Consider the following 2,464-nt stretch of genomic DNA (forward strand, 5'->3'; position numbering starts at 1 on the left):
TAACTATAATTTGTCTGTCAGTTGTTCTTTCAAGTAAAAAAAAAAAGTGTATTGTGAAAAATGGCTCTTCAGCTTGTATCTCATACAATTAAACATGCACTTTTCCTCACACCGACTGTCATACTTCAGCATGCAGCCACAGCATTTTCTGTGCAGTTCCCGTTTTGTCAGGCAGAGTATTTTTAAAGTGTACATAATGGTTGAGATTTAGTAAGTTTTTTTAATGCTGTTTCAAAGACATTCTTTTTTAAAACTATAGAAGGCTTCACAAATGTGTATGCCATCCTTGCGTGGGGCTGTGCTAATATTCTGTGTATCATTTCAATTTTAGTATATGTGCTGCTGAAGCGAGCACTCAAAGACATTCTTTTTTTTTTCTTTTTTTTTTAATCTTTCAAGCTTTTATTTAAATGCCATGATCCAGGATGGATTTTAGATCTTGTTAAAAGCAGCCACATCCATGGACTGCACATAGTCCTCAAAAGCAGTGATCTGCTCCTCCAGCATATCTGTTCCAACTTTATCATCTTCAACTACACACTGCATTTGAAGTTTCTTAATTCTGTATCCCACTGGAACTAGTTTAGATGAGCCCCAGACTAAGCCGTCTGCTTGAATGCTTCTGACGCACTCCTCTAATTTCACCAGATCTGTCTCATCATCCCAAGTTTTCACATCTAGTAAGATGGAAGACTTGGCAACAAGTGCAGGTTTTTTGGCTAACTTTGATTCATATTGTGCAAGACATTCTTCCCTTAGCTTCTTTGCTTCTTCACTTTCCTCCTCATCATCAGATCCAAAGAGATCAATGTCATCATCATCTTTACTATCTGTAGCTCCACTTCCTGTAGTGTCTTCCACATTGGCAGGACCATACTTGCCCAAAGCTTTCTTCACTCCTGGCAGGCTTTCATAAGACTTGACGTGATTATACCAACGTAGGGCATGACACAAGTCAGCAGGCGGTGGGCCGGACACAGCTTCAAATACTGCCACATCTGCTTGTGATGGCACATACCCCTTGATGTAGCTCTTGTCCGCCAGGTAATCGTTGAGCACCTGGAGGCCGGCAGGGCTTTTCAGGTCTCTGAAACCCATGGTGTCGGCTGCATCTGAGAGCTGGGGAGCAGCAGAAAGAGAGCACGCAGCTTGTGGGCGCCCTGCACTGAAGAGAGGAAAAAGCTCAAAGACATTCTTAAGTGAAACAGTGAAACTGGGGTTTTTTTGTTTTTTGTTTGTTTTTGTTTTTTTTTCCTGCAAGAGCCTTGTGGTGAAGAATACAGTATCTGCTGGCATAGCTTTATGCTACTGTTATGGTTTACGCTAAAGCACAAACACCATTGATGTAAATATGAACACAATGAGAAAGGCTATTATTAATAATACTAATATTAATAATACTAAGGCAAACAATGTCTTAGTATTACTATAAAAACTAGTTTTGACTTTGGGGACCCCAGAGGCCCAAAGACTACACTTTGAGAACTGCTGGTCTATGAAGATCATTCCGCTCCACACTTAATTTGAACGATATAGAAACTATCTGCTGACAGACTTGCACAATAGTAGATACACTTCATCAGAGTAGAATTTAGTATATTCTAGGAACTGCATGTAGCATTGCAGGAACATACCTCTCACTACCAATCAAAATTGTTGAAAGACTGCTGGGCACGGTGGCTCACGCCTATAATCCCAGCACTTGGGAGGCTGAGGCAGGTAGATCACTTGAGGTCAGGAGTTCGAGACTAGCCTGGCCAACATGGTGAAATCTTGTCTCTAAAAAATACAAAAATTAGCCAGGTGTGGTGGTGGGTGCCTGTAATCCCAGCTACTCGGGAGGCTGAGGCAGGAGAATCACTTGAACTCGGGAGGCGGAGGTGGCAGTGAGCAGAGATCACGCCGCTGCACCTCAGCCTGGGTGACAACAGAGCGAGACTCCGTCTCAAAAAAAAAAAGAAAGAAAGAAATTGTTGAAAGACTTGTTTGCTCTCTTTGTCAAGAGTCTCAGAGGTTAGAAATATTTCTACAACATTTTAGTTTGTCTTGATGGAGCTGACAATTATGTACTTTCCTATATCTTTTTTGAAAATGTTTCCACATTTGGCCTAGACCCTCTTGGAGTAATGAGTTTCAAAACCTTGTGTGTGAGCACTCCTTTCTGGGATTTGTAGAAAACTTGATTTTTTTTTTTTTTTTTTTTTTCTCAAAGGGTAGGTCCCAGTTCCAAGGAATTTGGTAAGGAAGTATGCATTCTCTCAATTTCTAACACAATGCCTTGCTCAAATTAGGCACTCAATAAATATTTGTTGACTATAAAACTTAACTGATTGGCCTCTTTTACAGTCTTGGTAGTTTTATGATCTGATGATATGACTTTCAACCTTCATCCATCTAGACTGGAGAGGGCAATTTTTTAGACACTAGAACATTTGAAGGTGAAAGTAAGGCTCTTTATTGAAAA

At 40.4% G+C, this 2,464-nt stretch overlaps 1 non-coding gene and 1 pseudogene across 1 annotated transcript; both read right to left on the reverse strand.

Moving 5' to 3' along the window:
* Positions 1–249: 249 nt before the first annotated feature.
* On the reverse strand, positions 250–355 carry LOC115831316. Its single transcript, XR_004026839.1, has one exon. It is a non-coding gene; the product is annotated as a U6 spliceosomal RNA (small nuclear RNA).
* Positions 356–378: 23 nt separating this feature from the next.
* Positions 379–1,098, reverse strand: LOC100605441 (annotated as a pseudogene).
* Positions 1,099–2,464: the final 1,366 nt, after the last annotated feature.

The sequence above is a fragment of the Nomascus leucogenys genome, chromosome 18 (assembly GCF_006542625.1).
Source record: "Nomascus leucogenys isolate Asia chromosome 18, Asia_NLE_v1, whole genome shotgun sequence".
In the NCBI taxonomy this organism is placed as follows: Eukaryota; Metazoa; Chordata; class Mammalia; order Primates; family Hylobatidae; genus Nomascus; species Nomascus leucogenys.